The sequence below is a fragment of the Peromyscus leucopus genome, chromosome 15, assembly GCF_004664715.2.
Source record: "Peromyscus leucopus breed LL Stock chromosome 15, UCI_PerLeu_2.1, whole genome shotgun sequence".
In the NCBI taxonomy this organism is placed as follows: domain Eukaryota; kingdom Metazoa; phylum Chordata; class Mammalia; order Rodentia; family Cricetidae; genus Peromyscus; species Peromyscus leucopus.
In genome coordinates, this window is record NC_051076.1 from 13,828,824 (window position 1) to 13,852,551 (window position 23,728).

At 46.2% G+C, this 23,728-nt stretch overlaps 1 long non-coding RNA gene across 1 annotated transcript; it reads left to right on the forward strand.

The window, feature by feature from the left end:
- The first annotated feature begins 1,557 nt into the window (after positions 1-1,557).
- Positions 1,558-3,503, forward strand: LOC119089103. The gene is made up of 2 exons (XR_005092933.1): positions 1,558-1,905; positions 2,516-3,503. It is a non-coding gene; the product is annotated as an uncharacterized LOC119089103 (long non-coding RNA).
- The last annotated feature ends 20,225 nt before the right edge of the window (positions 3,504-23,728 follow it).

Genomic DNA, 23,728 nt, shown 5'->3' on the forward strand with positions numbered 1-23,728 from the left:
TGGCAGAGTGCAGGAGTCCTGTTCAACAGGCATGGTGCATTCATGGGAAACCTGTAGGAGATAAAGTGACCCCACTGCTAGACCCTCCACAGCCCTGGCCTCATGACAGCACCCAGTGCTAGAAGTGCCCAAGGATGTCTAGTGTACTCCATCTGCTAGCTTCGTCTTTATACACAGGCCTTCTTAACTCATCTATCTATCATCTGTCTGTCTGTCTGTCTATCCTATCTATCTATCTATCTATCTATCTATCTATCTATCTATCTATCCATCCATCCATCACCCACCACCCACCCACCCACCCACCCACACCACCCACCCATCCACCATCCATCCATCCATCCATCCATCCATCCATCCATCCATCCATCCATCCATCCATCTATCTATCTATCTATCTATCTATCTATCTATCTATCTATCTATCTATCTATCTATGTATCATATCTGTATATCTATCTATCTATCTATCTATCTATCTATCTATCTATCTATCTATCTATCTGCATACTTTTGAAACAAGGTCTAGCTGCATATGCCAGGATGGCCTTAAACTCATAATCCTCCTGCTTGAGACTCACCAGTGTTGGGCTGAGAGATGTTCACCGCCATACCTGTCTATATGCCTTTTTAACTGTGCTCGTGTTAACAAGAAGACAGTTTACTTCTGCTACTTTATTAGATATGGTCCAGTGAGTTGGGACAGTTCTATTGTGACAGATTCATTTATTTGTTTGTTCTTTTTGAAGTAGAGTCTGATATAGCCCAGACTGGCCTCAAACTCGCCATATTGCCAAGGATGACTGAACTTCTGGCCCTTCTGGCACCATCTCCTGAGTGCTAGGGTTACAGGTGTGCACCACCACACCCAGTTGTAGGCAGAGTTGAGGATCAAACCCAGGGCTTCATGCGTGCCAGGCAAGCACTCTACCAACCACACTACATTCACCAGCCCCGCGTTATGACAACATTGTAAATCACTTCATTTCAAACAAGAGGAAAAAAAATCTCTCAGTACCACCAAGTCCTTGGAATCTATCTAATAAAAAATGTGCCTGTTGTACCCCCATTCCTCATCTGCTCTAACCATACCCTCCAAAGAAGTGAGGCCACAGCTTTGGCTACAACCCAGACACAACTCTGGCCAGACCAGTGGAGCTATCAGCTCCCACACTGCCCCAGCTCTAAGGCAGAGTTACCCTTGGTCACAGCATTAGTTTTCTTGGACAGCCTGTGGGTCCTGTTTCCCATCCACCTTCTCCTGAGGCCATTTTGGATGGGTGGGTCAATTTGGCTATTGACCAATCTAAAGCATTCACCCTTGGTGGTCCTCAGTTATGTGTCTTAGCCTTTACAGAGCATTCTGCATTGGAGCCCACAGCCTCCCAGTCTTCCCCTTCATTCTCCTCTCTTGCTCTCCATGCATCCCTGACCTGGGTCCTCAATAGTCCATCCCCATTGAGCCTAATGGGTTCTGGGTCAAGCCTACCTTCTCTCACCCTCTTTAGGATTTTTCTGAGAGTCCTGTATATAAAGTATTGTCATAATTATCCCTGATTAATATTTTTGCACCTAATAAAGTCTCAGGGCCTGGGCTGGGGAGGCTCACCTTCCAGATGGCTTCTCCAGCAATTAAAGTGACTTGTTAGTTGGAGGCCTGGGATGGCTGAGGACAGCTGGAGAGCTGTCCTTTGCAAGCGGTTCTGGTTAACATCAACCAGGAAAGCTCTCTGTAAACACATGAATAATTGATTGTGCTGCGCTCACATAGCTACTGCGGATCTGAGCCCGGATGACTCACTTGTGAGTCCTCCCTGTCGTCTGGATGCCATAACATTGGAGGAATGATGACGGTTTCTTGGAGGTTCTTCTGTGGCCGGCGTAGCCAAGACGAAGACTGTAATGGTTTGTTATGATGACCTTTGCTATTCCATTAGGCTCAATTGCTTTAAAAAATGATGTGCGCGTACTTTAGGAACATTTTTACCCTTTACGTTGACCTGACATCATAGTTTATATTAGCAAATGTATTAATGACAGAGGAGTGTTTTCATGTCCCGAGGACAAGTTTTAACAACCATAATCTGCCCTCAGTCATCATAAATATAAATGTATTGGTCAAACAGACCTCGTTAATGTGGCCAAGATAAATGCAAGTCTATATTTTAAGGCAGTGGGAGCCCTAGAGAATATGGGGAGCTTTTTGCGGGCCTGTGAGATTCTGTATGTGTGTTATCTGCAGGCTGAGAAAATTAACATGTTCCCCTCTGGTTCTGTATCAGACAGATATAAATGTCTTAAGGATGTCGAGTGAGATTGTTCACATAGTTTCTGGACACCGTTAATGCCTGGTGGGGTGAATCTTAGTTCTTCAGGCTTCCTTCTCACTCTACTCACAGGGCTTTTAGAGAAAAAGAAAAGATCCTAAGTCCTGGCAACGTGCTACCCAACTGACATGTCTCTGAGTTATATAGTGTCTCAGCTTTTTAATTATACTATCCTCCTTACTCTCCAGGATCTTCTTTCCTGTGAGACGGGACCTCTGTTGTGGATGTGTGCCTGACGTCTTGCCTCACCCTGGTTGGTAAGCCACATGTCAGCAGACAGTGTTCCGGGTGTTGTCTATAGGCAGGATGTGAGGGACTCTGCTTTTCTCTGTGTCACACCACATTCTCAAGTGCTGGACTTCATTAGCAGTGTCTGTGTTCCGAGCCGCTTAGGTAGAAAATAAATAGCTTTTTAATGGTGTTTTGTTTTGAACTGTGAAAAAAAAATGCTCAAAGCAGGAACATCTCAGGGCCTCTCACAGAGAAGACTGTTTTTAGAGTGAGTCTGTCTCCCCCTGATGTGATCAACTTGGTGCCATTGGTAACTTGTCTGTGGGTTGTGGTCACCTGATGATGAGTGCTGGATGGACTCCTCAGTGAAAGACGTTGGCTCTTGAATCTCCCTAACTGAATCCGCTATTTTTTTTTTTTAAATAGCACCAAACATTGGACTGTAGGATGTAATCTTGCCTGGATAAGTTCTCTGGGACAAGGGCCTGGATTACTTTCTAAACTTGTCCTAAAATAATCTCTTTTAACCTTTTGATGGTTTAGAAATTGAGGCATACTCAGTATTTTCATGGCATAGTTTTTCACAACACATGAGAGGCAGATAACTCCAGTGTCCTCGCACAGATGGACAAGCAAACATAGGCACTCAGTGGGATGTTATTCAGCCTTAAAATTTAGCAAGCCTCTGGCATGTGTTCAACGTAGATGGACTGAAACCAGCCACCCATCATACATGCCACACACTCCACTTATGTGGGGACCTAGTAGTCAAACTTAGACATGCAGAGAGAAGGGACTCTGAGGGTGGGGAGAGCAGGGGTTGGTGTCTAACGGGTTCAGCACTTCAGTCCTACAAGCTGAAAGGAGGTCCAGGCGGCCATTGTGCAGCAGTGAGGAATGGTTCCCTGGCAGATATTTGCTAATATTTAAACAGGATATGAAGAAGAAGAAGAAGAAGAAGAAGAAGAAGAAGAAGAAGAAGAAGAAGAAGAAGAAGAAGAAGAAGAAAAAGAAAAAGAAAAAGAAGAGGAAGAAAAAGAAGAGGAAGAAGATGAGGAGGAGGAGGAGGAACAGAAGCAGAAGGGAGAGGAGGAGGAGAAGGGGGAGGAGGAAAAGTGTCAAGCCTCGAGGGCCTTACAGGTGAATTTAAACATCAAGGCTCTCCTGGAAAGACACTGTAGGCACCAGCCCTGGGAAGAATCCCACCCTCTCCAGGCCCACGAAGGTGCCTTCTCCCAGAGACTAAAGCAAATGAAGTTGAGACTTAATGTCTTTGAGCCCTGCCTCCATTGAGAGTGAGGTAGTTGCCCAAAGTCCTTCTGCTCTCTCCTCTGAACTGTGGTTCATGAGGACACGGGACTCCTTGGCATTGGCATTGGTAGGGTTTACATTCAGATCCAGAGTGCCATTATTTTCTCTCTCTCTCTCTCTCTCTCTCTCTCTCTCTCTCTCTCTCTCTCTCTCTCTCTCTCTCTTTGGCATTTTATTGTTGGGCCATGTTTATGATACCACTTGAGTTTCTTGTTCAACCCTGGTAGGTTGTGCTGGTCAATGCGGATGGAGATAATTTGAGATGGGATACAGAAAAGGGAGTCAGTTCTCCGTGAAAGGAGGGTCTTTGGGCCATGCTGTGGTACTGATTCATCTGAGGGCCCCATGGGCAGGAGCCCTACCTAGAGGAGCTATATTGGAGATGGGTTTGGGGCTGGATCCCTGGGAGAATCTCTCCTGTGTTCAGTTAATCATATGCATCATGGATTCAAAGAATACAAAATCGAGCATTTTTTTTTGTAGAAACTTCTATTTTGTTAGTTATTGTTATGTGTGTGTGAGGGTGCATATGTCAGAGGTCAGAGGGCAATTTTGTGGAGTTCTTTCTCCCCTTCCACTTCTACATAGGCTCTGAAGGCGGAACTCCGGTCACGAGGCTCGCACAGTGAATTAGTTTGCATCTCCGTTGCCGTGATAAAACGCTCTGGTGAAAAGCATCTCGGGGAGGAAAGGGTTTGTTTGGCTTACAGGTTACAGTCCATCGTCAAGGGAAGGCAGGACCTGAAGCAGAAGCCTGGGAGGAAGGCTGCTACCGGCCAGGGGGAGCAACCGGACTGCTTGCTCAGCCTTTTTTTCTTACACAGGGCAGGGCCACCTGCCTAGGGCCAGGACTGCCCACCATGGGCTGGGCCCTCCCACATTAACCACCAATTAAGAAAATACCAAGCCGGGCGGTTGTGGCGCACGCCTTTAATCCCAGCACTCGGGAGGCAGAGCCAGGCGGATCTCTGTGAGTTCGAGGCCAGCCTGGGCTACAGAGTGAGTTCCAGGAAAGGCACAAAGCTACACAGAGAAACCCTGTCTCGAAAAACCAAAAAAAAAAAAAAAAAAAAAAAAAAAAGAAAGAAAAAAGAAAAGAAAAAAAAGAAAATACCGGACAGACTGCCTGCAGACCCGTTCGGAGGAGGCAATTCTTCAGCTGAGGCTCCCTCTTCCTAGACAACTCTAATGTGTCAGATTGACCACACGCGAACAAGAAAAGGGCACACACACACACAGCAAGGCCCTTTACCCACCAAGCCATCTTGCTGGCCCCTCAAGTTGAGGGAGTTGGGGCGGAGGTGGAACCCTGGCTACCTGTCTGTAAGCAGCTTCAGTATCATCGTCGTGTTTACCCCACTGGACCTGAGTGGAGAGACAGGGTTTAGCCCTGGTCCCTCCTGGCGACCTCACATTCGGTAGCTGTGTGAAGTGACTGGTAAAGTGTGGTCAAGAGTGGCTGCGCCAGACCCTGCTCTCGCTCCTCCCTGCTCCTCTGGGCTCTGCTCACCTGGAAGGTAACGGAGGGCTTGGCTGAGAGGACCCTGCCCCAGCTGGAGGGGGACCGACGTTCTCCAGCTCTGCCTGAGGCTGGCAGGATGAAATCCACGCCGGGATTTGGTACCAGAAATTCCGTTGTTGTTTTCAAGTTTCTAAACCACAGCTTCAGCTTCCAGCTTATCATGTGCCATTTTTTCCTCCCTTTCTTCCCCGCCCCTTTCTCCCTCCCTCTTTACAGTGCTGGGAATTGAGCCTGGGGCCACCAATCTGCTACGTAAGTGCTGTCACTGAGCTGCACCCCGACCCCCAAGCCAGCCCTTTATTAGTGAGAAGCAGGCAGTTTTATCTCCATGAAACAAAAAACGATAACAGCAAACAAAATGTGAGCTCTCCGCGTCCCGCTCCAGCTGCCATACCTGCCATATCTCCCCACCGCCATGAGCTCTCCTCCCTCTGAAACCATAAGCCCAAATAAATTCCTCTCTCTATAACTTTCCTTGGTCATGGCATTTCATCACAGCAACAGACAAGTAACTGACATGAATATGATCTTTTTTTTTTTTTTTTTAAATTGCACTTAGTATTATTGTGTGTGTATAAAACATATGTGTGTGGCCCCACGTGTCACAGCGTGAGTGTGGAGATCAGAGGACAACTATGTGGAGTTAACTCTCTCCTTCCACCCTCACGTGGGTTCCAGAGATCAAAGTGAGGTCGCCGGGCTTGCCTCCCCCCGCCCCCGCCCCGGCCCAGTACATTCCAGTTGTATCTTGTGTTTGTAGGGGGACTGGAGGCTGAAGAGTGACTCTCTAGTGAGTGATGGAGGAAGGATGCAGGTCTCTGGGGAGCTACGAGTCCCATCCCTGCCCCCGGCATCTCCTGAGGCGTGCCTGAGGCAGTAGATTTGAGAAGGTTAATTAATCTGCCCACATTATATATGGGAAGTTAGAATCAGAACTCAAGGCTTTGGCTTCTGGAAACACATGGCTATCCCCTCAAAGAATGGAAGAGTGCTGTCCATTGGAAACTCCCCCCACCCCTGCATTCTTGTTTTTAAATATTTGCTTGCAATTTAATGATAGACACCAGAGCTTGGGGTAGTAAGTGTCACGTGTGTTTGGATCACCCGGGACTCTTGTTTAAAGTGGTTATTCATGTGTATGACTCTAAGCTGGTCCCAGCTGGTGGGTCTGCAGTGGGTCTTAGGAATCCCCGGACCCCAATCTTGTTAAACTCTCACCCCTTTTCTGTACACCAAGTTCCAACCTAACTCTGCACAAGTGACATTAATGTCAACATCCTCCATACAAAAGAAATCAGCCGGGATGAGACATTCTTGCTCTCTGTGAAAAAAACGGAACCCACTAGAACGCATCATGGCTTAGGAGGGGTGTGCTCATTTTGGGTGATGAGTTCACAGGGATTCAAACACCTCCCACAGCCCCGACTCTGAGATGCCCCAGAGCCCCATCTGTGCCCTCAGAGATGGGAAACAGGGCAAAACCCTAGAGGCAGCAGGCCTCCCACAGAGTTTCCACCCAAAGCAGGGACTAGCCTATTATGAATTCACCCTCATCATTAAGGCATGGGGCTTAACTAGCATGTACAAATTGTGTAACACGTTGCCTGTATGTGTGAACATTTGTGTGGGAGAATAAACGGGACAGGGCGCTTTCACAAGAACATGGGCTTAAGAAAATCAGCGGCTACTTTTTTGATGAGTCAGTAAATAGAAGACGTTCAGAATCCATCACGGCCAGTTTCACAAGCATTGGGGCCAGCAGCATGGCCTTGCTTTTTTTCTTTTCTTTCTTTCTTCTTTTTTTCCTCTGTTGCTTTCTTTAAGACAAAACTAGGATCGGGAAAGCTGCTTGAGGCTGGCACATTCCCTGCAAAGGAGAGAGAGGGGGAGGGAGAGATGGGGAGGGAGAGAGGGAGTCCTGGCTTTCCTCCCCCTGCCTCCGCCATGCTTCACGGAAACTGGGAAAGATGAATTTCAGGCTTTGTCCAGAGCTCTGAAACCTTAAATCCTTCTAGAAAATAACCTGTCTCTCAGGAATGTTAGGTCCTAGAGAATAATAAGCACCCCTCCACCCCCCTCCTGGGCAGTGGACCTCCTCCCCGCCCCCCACCCCTCCCTGACGGTGCTTTTGACTGTGATTACTTAAGTCGGAATAATAGAAGGATGTAATAAATCTGCAGGTATCTGCCCTGGTTGTGGTGGGGCAGAACTACATGACAAGATCAGTTGCAACCATAGACACAAAGCAGCACTTTTTCCTCCCACGGGGGCATTGTGGCACCGAGCTTCTAAAAAATCGTTCTGTGTTCTTGATACCCTGATACCTGCTAGATTTTCTTCTTTCTGAACACAAATGCTGAATAACACAGCTTCTGTTCAGATCACTTGACAGCAGGCTGAGTGTGAGTGTGTGTGTGTGTGTGTGTGTGTGTGTGTGTGTGTGTGCACAGTGAGTGTGGAGGCCGACCTCTAGTGTCATCCTTAGCTCTTCTCCATATTTTTTTAATCATGTGTCTGTGCATGTGAGTGCCTGTAAAGACCAGAGGTCTCTCTCTCTCTCTCTCTCTCTCTCTCTCTCTCTCTCTCTCTCTCTCTCTCTCTCACACACACAACACACACACACACACACACACACACACACACACACACACTCCCCAGCCACAGTTGGACTTTCAGGTGGTTGTGAGCTGCTCCATAAGGTGGAGCTGGGAATTGAACTGAGATCCCCTGCAAGAGCAGTATGTGATCTTAACTACTGAATTACCTCTCCTTGTTTTCTGAGACAAGATCTCTCACTGGCCTTGGGCACACTAGTTCTGCTAGTCTGACTAGCCAGTGAGCCCCCTGTCTTGATCTCCTCAGCACTGTGCTTTTTTATGTGAATACTGAGACTCCACACCCTGTTGAGTAGGCAAAGTCTTTATCTGCTGGCCCCCACCCCCACTCACCTGGCTCTGCATTTGGAATTCAAACCTAGGCTCAAATGTTCCTGAGAGAAACTCTTGCTGTAGTCTACATCTCAAGTATCCTCTAAAGGGTGCCGAAGGCTTGGTCCTCAGCTTTATGTCAGAATCAGAACCCTTTTATTTAGACAAAAAAGGGGAAGTGTTGTGGGAATTCGTTCAGTTCAGCCAATGACCTTTGGGCTGTCTGGCCCGATGGGTGTGGTCTTTTCTGGGTACTTGACTGGTTAAAATCGAGGAGGGGACACCTGTTGGCTCTCTTCGGTGGTCGAGGCCCGGGCAAGTGGTCAAGTGGCAGAAAGCAGCTTGTGGTTGGTCCCCTTCCTGCCCAGGACAGAAGGACAAGACAGTGGCAGCAATGTCTTCCTTGTTCTGTATTAATGAGTCTGTTTCCCTATTGCACCTTAATAAATTTACACACACACACACACACACACACACACACACACACACACACCACCTCTATGAGCTCTCGTTTTAGTGGAGTCTTTAGGAGATGGGTCCTAATGGGAGCAAGTCGGGTTGTTGGGGGTATGCCTTGCAGGGGATACTGGGGCCTTCCTGTTCTTCACTCCCTGTTTCTTGGCTGTCAAGAGGGGGAGCAGCTTCCTTCACTATCTGACCCGCCATCCCCTGTTCCTCTGTCATCAGGCCCCAGGCAGTGGGACGACTCCCATGGATGGAAACCACTGAAACTTTGAGACCAAATAAATGTCTCCTCCTTGTCAAGCTCAGCTAGTCCAGGAATTCTGTCCTGGGGACAAAACCAACTACTGCAGAACTCCTGGTCAGAAAGACGTTCAAAGACAGTGAGTTCATCCAATGCCCTCACCTTCTTTTTAAAGGCAATGATATTTAAGGCAATGATATTTTTCTCCTTTTCAAGGCTTCAAGAGAAAGTTTTTGCAGCCACCTGGAGGAGCAGCAGGGAGCAGAAAGTGAGATGCACAAGTCAAACAAGAGGCACGACTGTGCAGAGGAATGAGTGTTGAAACATTCTGGGTTCATCTTCTCTGTGGTCCCCAAAACCGTCAGAACAGCTCTTGGTGACGTCAGTCTGGGAGTCTGTGCTCTTGTGTTTGGCTGGACCACCCGGGCTTTGCTTGATTAAAAAAAAGGTGACAGGCAGGAGACCTTTGGACCGCTGGATGACCTGCAACTGTTCTGAGAGTCACCTACATGCCCTTGCCTCACTTTTGGCGTCGGGGTGAGCAGCCCTGCTGCACTTCAGTTTCATAACACAAAGTGGATGCTCACAAGGATGAGAGCAATGGAGCTCACACGTGAGTGCCGAACATGGCTATAGTTCTCCGTGTTGCTGCTCATGCGTCATTCTTATGTGAATACTTTCCTTGGATGCTTGCTTTTTCAAATGGGTTCTCATGTAGCCCAGGCTGGTCTTGAACTCACTACATAGCTCAGGATGACTTTCCACGCCTGATCTTCCTGCCTCTACCTCCTGAGCACTGGGATTACAAGAATGTGCCACTGAGCCCCATTTATATGGTGACTAGGCTCGAACCCAGGGCTTTGTGCATGCTAAATGTGCTGGTTTGTGTGTGTGTCTATGTGTGTGTATCTGTGTGTCTGTGTGTACTTGACCCAAGCTAGAGTCATCTGGAAAGAGGGGACCTCAACTGGAGAATTGTCTCCATCAGATTGTCTGTGACTATGTCTGTGGGGGGATTTTCTTGATTAATGGTTGAATGTGGGAAGGTCCATTCTATTGTGGTGGTGCCACCACTGGGCAGATGGTCCTGAGCTGTATGTATAAGACAAGGCACAAGCCAGTAAGTTGCATCCTGCATGGCCTTTATTTCAGTTCCTGCCTTGAGCTCATGCTCTGATATCCCCCAGTGACGGAGTATGACCTGGGATGTGTAAGCCAAATGAACCCTTTCCTCCTCAGCTAGCTTCTGGTCACAGCATCTATCACAGCAATGGAAAGCAACGAGGGTATAGGCAAATGCTACCAATGGAACGTTCTCCTCAGCACCAGATATGTTGTTTCTTATGATTAAGAAGATAGACTACTGGGCCTGGAGAGATGGCTCAGAGGTTAAGAGCACTGGCTACTCTTCCTGAGTTCAATTCCCAGCAACCACATGGAGGCTCACAAACCATCTATAATGAGGTCTGGTGCCCTCTTCTGGCAAGTGTATAAATAAATTAATTAATTAAAAAAAAGAAGATAGACTACAAATGAATATATAACCTTAAGGTATTTGTGTACTTAATTTTTAAAAAATATTTTAAGTAAAATGTTATTATGGCATTTGTGTATGGTGTGTGTGTGTGTGCATGTGCAGTCACACACACACACACACCACACACACACACACACACACACACACACACACACACACACACGCATGCAGGCACATGCCATGGTGTGGGTGTAGAGATCCAAGGCCGGCTTTCAGGAGCTGATTCTCTCCTACTGTGGGTTCTGGGGTTTGAATACGTGCTGTTAGCTTACACGACAAGCTATTTTACTGGCTCAGCCATCTGTCCCACCAACAATCCTTTTCTAAGCAGTGAGAATACTGACAGCATTCCACACACTGTTCGGAGTCCAAAGCCCAGCCCCGCACTCCACTGGAAATGTGGCTCGTTCAAATTGAGATGTGCTGTAGATATAAATTATACAGCAGATTCAAAAGGCTTCGCGCAGTAACAGTGTAAAAGGTCACTGGAATTATTTTCATTTCGTTGAAATGTCATGACTTGAATGCGTGGAATTAGAATAAATTATTAGAATTAATTTAATCCGGCCCCATTAGGGTTAATGTTTATCTTTTTAATATGGCTGTTACTCTTTCAGCTGCATTTGTGGATGCTGTGAAAGAAGGGCTAGCAACCCTCCCCCTGACAAGGACCCAGGGCCCTCGAGCCTGTGCGACACACCTGTTGGTAAGGCCTGGCCACCTCACCTCACCTTGGCTTTGAGGATGGAATTAACCATGTAGTGAGCACAGGGCTTCTCTGGGGTTGGTGGAGATTTTCTGGGACTAAACAATGTTACTGGTTTTGTGTATGGTGTGTGTGTGTGTGTGTGTGTGTGTGTGTGTGTGTGTGTGTGTGTCTTTTCTTTGACTTTAAAAAAAAGTCAAAATAAAGTCAAAGATATGGTATTAAGACTGTACTAAGTGTCCCTAATAGTAATTAAAAAAAACTTTAAAGATTCATTCATTTGTCTTGTGTGTAGTGTGTATTATTGGTGGGCACATGCTTCCCACGGCATGCCTGTGGAGATCGAGGGTACCTTTTGAGAGTAGGTTCTCTCCTTCTAACACATGGGTTCCAGAGATTGAACTTAGATTGGCAAGCTTGGCCACAAGTATCCTTACCTGCTTGAGCCATCTCGATGGCCCTTATAAATTTTTTAAAGCCCTATCTTAACACCACAACAATTGACACATGCCACCTTGTGCTTCTGACATGTAATCCTTGTTTAAAGGGGTAGAGGGTATGGTTTCCTGCAAAAGCAGGTCTCTAGAAATGGTGGGGGGGGGGGGGGGGATGGGTATATGTCGGGCTGAAGATGACAGGTTTGAACTCTCTTCCCTCCCTGGTGAGAAAAAAACACGTGTTTTGAGTTTTACCAGTGCAGTGGCTGGAGACCCAGCCTCTCGGGCTCCAAGCTCCTCCAAGCGCCTTCATTTCTTCATTTCACTTCACCTGCACACTCGGCATTCTGCCCACAGTCCTGTTTCTCACTCAGACGATCCTTTCCCGAAGAGTCCTCGCAGTTTCTGTGGTGTTAAGGAGTCAGTGATCTTGACAATTAAAACACCAGAGTCGGGGTTAAGGCGCCTGGCCTCCTCGTTCTGTAAGGCAAGTTGGTCTTTTATCCCCTAGGTCTCTGGAATTCTGCTTCTTAAGGTAACTCACAGAGAGCAAAACGTATGTATGGGTTAGGGCAGTTACCCTGGGGTGGGGTTAGGGAGCGCGGGTGGGAGGCGAGGGGTGGGGATGGCTGTCGGAGGATGGGAAAGGCTTCAGACTAGGGAAATACTCTAGGCTTTGGCTTATTTGAGTGTGTCCGTTTGGCGGAGTTTTTTGAGGCTGTGAAGCTGTACATTTTTTTTTTTTGAATGCATGTTACACATCAACTAGAAGTTAAACACCTTGCCTGTGAGTACATTTTTTTTTAAGTGAAAAGCCCTGGTGTTAATGAGATGAGAGAAATGACCACAGGGGGGCGCTGTATCCCTTTCCTGTGCGCAAGAGGCCCTCCCCAGGGTTGCTGGAGTTGCGGACCCGCCATCCTTAGAGGAGAGATTTGTGGGTGAGTGACCCACCTTGGACAAGCCTCCTGAGTAACTTATGTCTGCACTTGAGGCATCCACACACAGAGAGACACAGACGGAGCCGACTTTTTCTTTTTAAGTCTTGATTCAGGGCACTGGCTGCAGAGGGTGGGAGCGAGGTGTTGCAAGCTCACTTGGTGGTCCCGTGTAGGTTAAACACCTAAGGAATGCCACATTCTTCGGAGAAATTAAGATTCCTGCCTTGCTGTAAATAGACACCCACGAGGAGATGGGGCAGTTCTGGAACGGCCAGGCCCTGCTGTTATCGACGGAAATCCTGTGTGGTGGTAAATATGGCCCTCGGAAGAGCCTGGAAAAGAGATTATGGGAGCAGAGAGGGGCTGAGAATGCAAATGTGGGAGGTTATTGGCTAGATAGTGGCCAGGAAACCAGAGACTGGGGCGGGGGCGGGGGGGGGGGGGGGGAGTTGGGCTGAAGAGCATCAGAGGAAATACGGAGGAAGAATAAATACACGAGATAAGCGGCTCCCTCAGCTTCCTCCCTTGTTGGCCTTTTGTTTTGCATCCAGGACTCTGGTCCTTCTGGGTCCTCTTCTGGGGACAATAGCCTGGAGTCTTGAGAAGCAGGCCTGGCTCCCATCTCTCTAGTCTATCTCAAACCTACCGGGCCTGCTTCCCTAAGCAGCCAGTGGGCAAGGTCTCCAGGCTCAGGCCTGTGCCGCCCGCCCCTTCTCCCCCTCCAGGGACTAGAGCACGGGACTGTGTGCCTGGCTGCTCTTTCCAACATGCACACATGGCCAGGACCCAGTGTTGGGTCTCAGATGTTGGGGGGCTCAACAGAGCTTAATAACAGTGTTGGGGACCAGGGACGTGACTCAGGGTAGAACTTGGCACCATCAAGGCTCTGAGTTCCATGCCCAGCACCCAAACTACAGAATACGTGGACAACAAACACCAATGTGGCCATGAGGAGAGCATCCCCTGTCTTGGAAGGGAACAGAAAACGATGGGGTGGCTCCACACCGATGTGCTAGTCGGGCCCACCTGCCCGCTGGGAAATGTCCCGAGTTCCCCCAGCAACATCCCAGATTCAGCTGGAAAACCTGTGGCTCTCTGAGGCAAGTGAGAGAGACCCGAAGGTGACAAGAAGGACCTCCTGGCCACGCCCCAACTCCACTCTCTGTGTGTCCTAATCTTTGCAGATCCCTGTGGGCACCCAGAAAACAGGGGAGAGGCTCAAAGCTCCCTGTAAGGTTGCAAGAATCTAACAGCCAAATATATGCGAAGCACTCTTCAGTGTGCAGAGCACTGAAGTGTTAGGTATTTGTCAGGACCACTAGCCTACATAGAGCAGGATGTATAGGGATGAGTTCCCACCCCAAACTGAAAGAACTCAAGTTTGTGAATAGTTGACTTTGACCTTGGAGAATCACAGAAAATTATTCCTCTGATAAACATCAATCATCTTGGTGCCACCAAGGGCCCAGAGCTGCAGGCTCCCCCAAGAGGGGAATGAGGCACCAGAAAAGCCAAGCCACCCAATGCTGGCCACTGGTCCTTGAACTGTGACTCTGGGACTCCAATCTGAGAACTCTTTATTCCATCTATGGGATATTTCCATACTTCTCAGCCTTGTGTCCCCAGGAATCATGGGATAATACAGCAGACTCACTTTTTCAGTCAGCTCCCAGAGAAGATGGCTTGTTTCAACCCACGCCAGTGAATCCTCTGTCTGCTGGGGCTGCCTCTTAACATGTACAACTCAGTTTGTAATGGGAGATTCAAGACAGTGCCTATGGGATGAGGGAGCCAAGGGGTGAACGCTTTTGACTGTTCGTCTGCCTTATGACTGGTCCCCATAAGGACTGTGTCATGTTGGAGGCAGGGGATAGCATCTTAGGGGCTTTGGTTAAATTTTTGTTGCTCACCACCTATGTTCCAGCACGGTGGTAGTTATGGACAAAACAGACATAGACAAATGGAGCTTACGAGGTCAAGAGCAGGGGTCAAGCAACGAAATATATATGTTGTTAGACACCAGTTAGCTGCCTGAAGCACAGGGCACCAGGAAGACATTTCAGCTGAGCCCCGAAGAGAGCCGCCTCAGCCTGGTGGAAGTGTGGTGGTGCTGGGGTTGGAAGTGGAGCAGAGTGTTCCAAACAGTGACCAGTCTGTGTGTCTGCCTCTACAGAAAGGGTCAGAGGGCCATGGGGAGTCTGCTTATACCCACCTCAATCTGACTCCCGCATCCCAATACCTTCTTCTTCTGGAATTCTGTAGAAAATTTCTTGACTGGACATCCAGATGGGGCGAGATCATATCTAATGATGAGGCTGTCCCATTGGGCACACTTAGTACATTTGTAAGCCCCGCCTTCCCACCCAAAGAGAGAAATGTTAAGAAAATACACATTCTGAATTTATTATAGTTACTATGACTCAGACAGCTGAAGGCTAAAATCTAATGGAGTTTTCCTAAGATTCCTTGGGGGATTTGAAGGATTCTTTTCCCACCAGCCATAGAAGGAGGATTATAAAAACACATTTCCTCTGGACAGAAGAACTCCCCTGAATCCCAAGTCCTGGAGATTTCAGTGGTGGAGGCTACCCTACAGACTCCCCTGTCTCCACATCGGCCTCCCTTTTATTCTCTTTACTATGTCTTCCTCTTGTGTAGTGGTGGCCGAGTGGACAAGGAATTGGCTGTCATTTGGGGTCTTGACCTTGTCCCTTCACCAAGATGCTGTCCCCTTTTATTTTTTATTAAAATTTTTGATGTTTTTGAGAATTTCATATATGAGTTCTAGATCTACATCATTTTCACCTACCACTCTCTCCTTCCAACATCTCTTTTCCCCCACTCCCTCTCAAATTCACAACCTCTTCTTCTTTCATTATTATTACATATAGGTACACACATATATCACACACACACACACACACACACACACACACACACACATATCTACTACTGAGTCCATTTAACCTTGCTCATATGTACATGTGTTTAGAGCTGACCACTTGGCTTGGATACTCCAGATGAAGAGCTCCTGGTAATCACTGTCCTCTTCCTCTTTAGACTCAGCTTCTTCAAATGTGGAGACTAGATCACAGCTTCCTTATAGCTTTAACGTCCCTGGTCCTCATGATGACACTCAGCCAAGAGGCAAAGGAGGTGAGTCCCATGTGAGACACCAGGATTGGTTGAAAAATCTCAGGATGAAGTTGGAACAAAGCCTTCCTTCTCCTCAGGTAACTTAGGCAGACACAAAGCAGACACCAGAAAAGGGTCTTCTGTTTCTCTCCTGCTCAGCCCCTTTTCCAGAATGGCTCCACGTTACTCACATTGTATTTCTTTCCATAAGCTCTTAGAGCTCCAGGGTCTCCCTAGCTTCCCAGCTGAGCTGCTCTTCCCTACAAGGATTTCTGTGACTGTCCAGACCAAGAATGCAGTCTCCAAGATCCATAACATCAACCAGACGAGAGATCTTGGGAAGACCTCAGAGACAGTGAGGACCATGACCAGCTCAAGGGTTGTGTATGACCTAAGGGGACTGATGTGAGTTGGTCTCTCTTGAGAAAGAGAATTGATCAGGTATGTCAAGAAGACTTAAGATTGGAATTGACTCAAGCAGATATGAAAGCCTGGAAGGTCCACCATGTGGTACCTGCAAGCTAAAGAATGAAGAAGACCAGCATTTTCGTACATCCTGGGTCTGAAGGTCTAAGAACCAAGCCAACTTCTGAGGCAGAAGATAGAGAAGATGGGGAGATGGATGTTCCAGCTTAAAAAAAACCCCCAGAATTTCCCCCTTCCTCTCTATTCCATGCAAACTCTGGGTAGATGAGATGGTGTTGCCTGTCATGGTGGGGGTGGGTCTTTATCATCCACCAACTCAAGTGACAATCTCTTCCAGAAACCTCCTCCTGGACACACCTAGAAATGATGTTCTCATCAGTTTCCTGGGCATCCTTGAGCCTAGTCAGGTCTACACAAAAAAATTAATAATCACAGAGTTTGATTTCCACTAAACCCAAGGCAGAGTCACTCTGGAATAAATGGGCGGTGTTGCCATTTACTCTGCTTCCACAGATGCTGAACACCGACATTTTAAGGTCAGATAGAGAGAGCTCAACTTAAAAAAGAAAAACACAACACGGGCTGGTGAGATGACTCCATGGGTACGGGTGCTTGCGATACAAGCCTGGCGACCTGAGTTCAATTCCCTGGATCCCATGAAAGAGTGGACGGAGAAAACCTGCTCCACAAAGTTATCCTCTGACCTCCACATGTGCACTGTGGTGTGTGTGTGTGTGTGTGCATACACATGTAATCCATAAATAAATTAAATAAATTTAGAATCAACTCGTCTCCAACAAACAAGAACAAGCATGATCTAGGACATAAGCAAAAGTCTGTGGATCAGATGCAGCCAGTAGCTGCTGTCTGTCTTTGAGGTCTATCTTTACAAATTTTACAGGACTCTGTCTGTCTCTTATGCTGTGCTTACTAGGCCTATCATGCTTGGCTCTGCAGCCATTCATGAACTTTTTTACTTGTCACCACCTACAAGTGGACGTTGTGGGATGCTGGGGAGAAAACAGGACCCAGCACATCTGTATAGAAGGGACAGCAGTGTGTTCAGATCAGTGTCTGCTGGGTAGGTGTCCGTCCTTGGTTCATCCACAGAGCCCAGATATAACTCCATCATGCAGGTAGCACACAGGGCAGGTAGTCGTGATTTATTATACATTTTTTGAGACAAGGTCTCACTGTGGAGCCCTGGCTGGTCTGGAACTCACTGTGTAGATCAAGGTCAACTTGAACTCACAGGAATCCACCTTCCTCTGCTTCCCTAGTGCTGAGACTAAAGATGTGTGCAACCTCACCTGGCTTGCTCATGATTTCTTGGGTTGTGACTTGTCACCTACCAGGCAACTAAAACCATTTCACTCAGTCCTATGCGCCCAGCATCCCACAGAGCTGACACAACACGGTGGTTTAGGAAAAGAACCGAGACAGCTAAGTAAACAGCCAGTGACTGCTCACCCTTCAAGGCTGTGGAGGCAGAGGAGGGTCCCCTGTGGTCCTGAGAGCTGTCTCTCAATTCTGGTTCTATAAATCCTTTGTCAAAATGCAGGCCTGTGACTTCAGCATGCAGAGGAGGCTGGGGCAGGAGTCAGAGATCAGCCTGGAGGACAATGTAGAAAAGCTGTCAACAATGGAAAGCAGGGATGGCTATAGAAATGACTGTGTGTTGTGAGAACCCAAGTGCAAATCCTTTGCACCCACATAAAAAGTCAAGTGTGGTTGTGTGTGCACATCTGTAATCCCATTGCTGTCTGGGGAAAAGAGAGGACTGCCTGGGCTTGCTGGCTGCCAGCCTAACTCCGGGGTCACTGAGAGACCCTGCCTCAAAGGAATAAAGCAGAGAGTTGGCACAGTGTACATGACATCACCCTCTAATCTCGTATGATGACCTATGTGTACCCCCCCAGATGTGCTCAAACACAGCAGAAAATAAAATAAAAATTCTGAAGAGAAGTAAGATGTAGAGCAAAAGGGAATAAGACCTATCTCTAGACGCCAAGGATGTGAGTTCATTAAGGAGACATCAAAATGGGTGACCTCTGGCGGGCTATAAAGGGCTACAAAGAATGGGCTTTAGAAATGGGCATTGATGGACATCTTGGTGGTGGAGAAACCATGAGTTTAAGAATCAGATTGGCACTGGGCTGTGGTGGGGCACGCCTTTAATCTCAGCACTCGGGAGGCAGAGAGGCACGCAGATCTCTGTGAATTTGAGGCCAGCCAGGTCAACAGAGTGAGTTCCAGGACAGCCAGGACTACACAGAGAAACCCTGTCCAAAAAAAAAAAAAAAAAAAAAGTCAGATTGGCTGGTTGCTGGCCTATGGTTGGCCTGCTGAGATCTTCAACAAACTACCCCCTCCACCCAGACCTCAGTTTCCCTACTGTAAAATGAGAGGTGGGTAGACTCTTTCCACAGTTACTTCTGGCTTTCGCAGGCTCTGCTTCCCAGCGACAAAGTGGTTCTTTGGAAATGACATTCCCTGTCAGGAAATAAAACACGTGAGTGGACATGAGCGTGCCTCTCCTACAAGGGTAGCCAGAGCTCTGCCCACTGCATATAGGGAGTAGATAACTGCACCCTTGAAAGATTCCTTCCTTCAGAACTCAGACCACACCAGAACCAGCCAGGTTTCCACAACACTGACTATTGGTGTATTTTTCTGCATTTCAGTCCTTTTAGGCCCAATTGGGTGCCTGTCTGTTCACACTGCAGCATGCTCTAGCTGGAACTCCAGGCAAGAGCACAGGCATGGGCAGGGTAAGGGGAAGCTTGGAAGAAGGCTGGGAAACTCTCCCTCAGGGGCCAGAAATCTGGCACCATCGATGCCATTAAGTCTATAAAATCAATTCCCTCTGGGATTAAGTGCTTGCTTGATACACTGTTTTTATCACTCAGTGAGTCTCATTAATTGACTTATTCAAAATTTTCACTTGTTACAGTTGATTTCTCTGGGCTCATGGCTTGTTATATTTCTTCCTTGGATGGTATATCAAATTTCAGCTATAACAACTCATTTATTTAAAGGGAACACACCCCAACCAAAATCAACCAGCAAAGCTTGCTGTTTCCTCCTTAAGCTTCTTTCGTATGAGTAGACAACTGTCCACTGCATGTATTTTATAGAACATGGAATTAGATGTGCATTCAGAGTCAGCAGGGTAAAATCCTCCACCCTCGCTGGGGTGGGAAGCAGAAGCTGGCTGGACAGTCTCCTCTCACAGTTCCTTCACCAAAACACTCTGCAGTGTTTGGCCTTGGCAGTCATCACAGGGAAAGGTCACCTCTGGAACTGAGTTGTGCTGAGGTAGAGGTTCTGGACAATGCCCAGAGGAGCAAGTTTGTATAGGTGTGTTTAAAGCAGAATTACATCACCTTGTCGTACCTTGATACACGCCCGCTTTCCCAACTCACTTGGAGGCCATAAAATCGAGAATAGAGGTTCTTGACCCTCTGCCAAGGTATGCGCCACCAGTGAAGGTAGCTAACAGTCTCCAGCGGACATGAGCTCAGAAGAAATGAAACGGGAACACAAGGAACCCAAGAATTGTGAAAGAAATGCCAAAAACCAGAGGAAGCAGAATTAATGGACCAAAGCGAACAGGAATGTAAATTAAACTTAATAAATAGCTTCAAAGTCTGAATAAAGGATATTGGAAACATGACACAGGGAATAACTTCTGACCTTGGGCCAAATGGAAATTCTGGATGTGAAAAATATATAAGAGAAGAAATAAAGAACTCCCCGCTGGGTTAGAAAGGCCTTTTATGCCCTTCTTAATTTCTTTAAAATTTATGATTGTTCAAAGCAAACTATCTACTGTCTACAAGATGGATGCTTTAAGAATAAGACACGGATTGAAAGTAAACAATCGACAATGATGAGCTAGAGGCACAGGAGAGCTTTATTAATTATAGGTGATTAATATGCTAATGTCAGACAAAGCATACCTCAAGAGTAGACATCATGCCAGAGAAAGGAAGTTTCATAATAATAAAACATGAATTCATCAGGAAAGCGTAATAACTCTCTAAGCGTGTATGCACATAATGATAGCTACAAAAGACTTGAAAGAAGTTGGCAGAATCAGAGGGAACAAAAAACCAATTCCACAATCAGAACTGGATACACTTTTTTTTTAATGTCTTAGAAATCCAAATGACCAGACAAAACTCAAAACAGCGAAATTACAGAAGATCTAGACAATAAACTAGCCTATCTTGATCTGAAAGACATTTATAGCCTTGTAGCCAACCCCAAAAGATTACACATTCTCTTCCAAGTGCATGTGTAGACTGGGGGTGTAGCTGAGCTGGGGTGTAGCTGAGCTGGGGGTGTAGCTGAGCTGGGGTGTAGCTGAGCTGGGGTGTAGCTGAGCTGGGGTGTAGCTGAGCTGGGGTGTAGCTGAGCTGGGGGTGTAGCTCAGCTGGTAGAGTGCCTGCCTAGCGTGCATAATGTCCTGGGTTTAACACCCAGCACTACATAAATCAGTGTGGTGGTATATACTTGTAATCCCCGGACTTTCGGAGGTAGAGACAAGAGGATCAGTTCATGTACATCCACACAAGCAGGTAGGCCAGTCTACCCTTTAGGCTTAGTACACCTTAGTTTGTACCCCCCCCACACAGTGGGACCACACAGACCAAGATGTGGAAGTGACAGGGTTGGGTTTGTTTTGCTTGTCTTGCTCACCAGACCATGACCAGCAGAGTTAGTTATGGAGGTGGACCACCAATCTGAAGGCGTTGAGGCCTTGGGTAGGACCCATCTTTCTGAGGCAATGGAGAAGGGATTAGGCTGAGGGGAAACTGAGGTAGGATGCAGCTTGTGCTCCCCTTTCTGTCCAAGAGAGGTCCATGACAAATCCTGGGGTGCTAGACCCACGGTTGGGTCTTCCAGGTGGGACTGACTGAGGGGCAGATGAGCAGACAGGTCTGAAAATAGAAGAGAGAAGAGGGAGTGGGGAAAGGCAGCTGCAAGCTCATCCAGGAGATCTGGAGTCTGAGTGGGGGACATTCCAGGCAGGGGAGAGCCTCCCCACTGTGCCTTCTCTGTCCACTGTCTATTAACTATTTATTCCCAGGATTTGTGGGTTGGACCCCAAATACCCTCCCCTAACCTTATACATGTGAATCTAGCAGTAAAATTCTCTAGCAGCAGCAACAGTGGCAGCAGCAGCAGAAAGAAGAAGGAGGAGGAGGAGAAGGAGGAGGAGGAGGAAGAAGAAGGAGAAAAAGAAAAAGAAGGAGAAGAAGGAGAAAAAAAAAGAAAAAGAAAAAGAAGAAAGGGGGTATCCTCAGCTACATAGCATGTTTGAGGTCAGCCTGGGCTATATGAAACATATCTCAAAACAAAACAACCAAACCAAACCAAACAAAAAACCTCATGGTGCATCCGAGCATTTGCTAGGGTGGTATGTGGGATTATGTGATAAGTCCGAATGCATTTCAAAAGATTGAAACCTTTTTGCTGTAACAGAATTGGATTAGAAATCATTATCAATAAAGACTATAAAGACAGATATGAGTGCATATAACTATATAGGTATTTATAGTTACAGTGTGCATGTGGAGGACGGCCCTTTATTAAGTCTAAGTTTCTAAACCTGTAGTAAATACTAGCTAAGAAATTGCAGAGATAAGAAAAGAAATCACCGACATGGGAAAAACAATAGAGGCCATTAAGAAAACAAAAGAAATAGTTCTAAGAGATTAATGAGAGGAAGCATGCCCACAGAAAGAGTTTTACAAGCATGTTTGTGAGAACGTTATTCGTAAGACCCAGCAACTGAAAACAACACAGCTGTTTATAGATAAGCCAAACGTGGTGTGCCGTACAATAGTATCTGATACAATATGAGGAGAAGAATTGTCAACAAATGCAAGATCCTGGACCAGGTTCTCCATCTTGTTGAAGGACAGAAGCCAAACAGAAAGAGCAGATCCTGGATGATTCATTTATATGTTCTCAAGAGCAAGCAAAGAGACAAGAATCAGCAGTGAACAGTATTAAAAATGGCTTCTGTAGGCGGGAAGGTGGTTGTCCAGGGAATTCTTTGGGGTGGTAGGAATGTTGCCCATCCTGAGGGTTCTGTGAGAGAGATGAGTGCATGAGTTTATCACTGCCTATGGAATTGTACACGTAAGATTTATGCACTCATTTCTAGAAAGTTTATAGAGAAAACTAGAAATGAATGTTAATTAAATTTGCTGATTGGGAGAGGTATGGGTTAACATATGAACAACTTTATCAAGGGTAATAAAAGGTAGATTTCTCATCATTGGAGTTACAATTACCGTAAAAAGAAAATATAGGGTGTACTCTGTGTTACTAAGTTGATACTAGAGATATCAGTATGGACATCAATATGGTAGCTATAACTATATAGATGTATAAAAATATCCCTTATATATGCTATGATCACGACAGCCTGAAACGTATATATAATATATATCTACACACAACATCAGTATCAGAAAGAACATACACCATTCGTTTATGTAATCTCAGTTCCCAGAAGACCTAGAAATCATGACACATACTGGATCACCTTCCATTAAGCAAATCAGAGCTCCTTGGAGGAAAGGCTGATTCCAGGGTGAGGAAAGAAATCTAAATGAGTGTAGGATATCCTGGTGTAACAGAGAGCCAGGCAAGGTTCCACCCACAATGGGGATAGCTATTTCAGCTTCAATATAATTTTCACTTTTATAATCAAATTAGTAATAAGAATAAAGTGATAATGAGCTGCAGAGAGGGCTCAGTGGTTAAGAGCACTGGCTGCCTTTCCAGAGGACCCAAGTTTGATTCCCAACACCTATCCTGGGTAACTCACAACCATCTGTAACTCCAGCTCCAGGGAACCTGACACCTTTGTCTCCATGGATATGGGCACATACATGCACATACCCACACTCACACTCAACACACATGCTATGATTAAAATTAAGACAAATCTTTAAAAAACTAGATAAATCCAAATTGAAGAACAGTCTACAAATAACCAGTCTATAGTCTTCAAAAGTGTTGAAAATCAAAGAAATGACTGAGGAACCATTCTAAATTAAAGGAGAAAGTAGATAGGGCATAAAATGGAAGCATCACCTGGTACCTCAATACTAGAGTTAATTTTTATATTCTATGTACCAGTTAAAATGCAATTGAAATTAAAAATAAAATTATTTTTATTTTTAAATTTTATACAAATTAAAATTTTATAAAATTTTTTCATAAAAATTATTTTATAAAAAATTAAAAAGAGATATGTCAACACAAAACAAAACACAATCTGAACTAGCTATTGGTTTGGGATGGCAAATCACTGGGACCCAGGATGCAATTTGAATGTGCACTTTTAGCTAGCAGTGTGTCATCAATGTTACACATTCTTAACTTTGTAATGAAACTTATTATGAAATTTAATTTTATAATGAATGTGATACGTAAGAGAATGGTTTTTGTTTTGTTTTGGTTGAAACAGATTCTTACTACGTAACCTTTGCTGGCCTAG